We start from the raw sequence: 989 nt of genomic DNA, 5'->3' as shown, positions 1-989 counted from the left end.
CTGTTTATTATCTAGTATCTCATTACTGGTGAGCACCAATTGTCTTAAGGATGTTACCAAAGTCACCCAATAAGTGGACTAAGGAATCTTTTAGATTAGCTTCTGTCTAGTTACTGGCAGAAGCTACTGATTATGAAATTTAAATTACACAATTATCCTGCCAAGTGAAAAGGTAGCAGCAGTAAGGGAGGTCAGGGTCTTGTCATAATATAGAGTCTTGTTCCAATATTTTGGGAAAAGCTGTCTACAGCGTGACAATGTCCATTTCTTATCCTGTTTGCAGTTTGAGTATGTCTGGTTATGGCATTAGGCAGTTTGGTGAACTTTTTGTGTGGCCCACACATCAGGCACAAGACTTGTTCCTTGAAATTCATCATTTCAGCTTATAGAGATTGAGGAACAGAGCAGTTTCTGTTTTTAGTAATTCCATGGAAGAAAGTTGGAGTGGAGGAATATGAAAGAATTCAGGATCTAGCCTACTCTATAGGTAAATAAGAACCTGAAAACAATCCACAGAGCTACAGTCTAATTGCAGATGTAGTGTAGTTTTTTCTTTATAAACGTATCTTTTTCTGCCTACATTGACCACACAGGAATCTCAGATTTAAAAACTTCTTGAGGCTAGGAAACCAAACTAAGGAAGACTGGATGTTACCCACAGTCCTAAGGTTCCTGAGCCTGCTAGGAAGTGAGTTTCTATTCGCTGTAAGGCTGAGAACCCTTGAAGTCAGGCATTCTATGCACATTCTCAAATCTATTTCAGTCAAAGCCTCAGTAACATAACCAGTGTTTTCACTGTATCCAGTTATAGAAGGCAGATTTTTAATGAATTTATGCAGATAACCATGAATTTTAGAGGCATCAAGTAGGTAGAAAAGCAAATGCTTCCATCTTTGTTCACACGAGTATACTTTATCGAATTTCTATAAACTATGGATAACTTAAGAAAAAAAATGCCTTAAATCTGGAAAATAAAACATTTTAATAAC

This window comes from Sapajus apella, unplaced genomic scaffold (genome assembly GCF_009761245.1).
Source record: "Sapajus apella isolate SASKATOON/1434 unplaced genomic scaffold, GSC_monkey_1.0 scaffold2, whole genome shotgun sequence".
Taxonomy (NCBI): domain Eukaryota; kingdom Metazoa; phylum Chordata; class Mammalia; order Primates; family Cebidae; genus Sapajus; species Sapajus apella.
The sequence above is the reverse complement of the archived record's forward strand: the minus strand, read 5'-3'. Positions refer to the sequence as shown.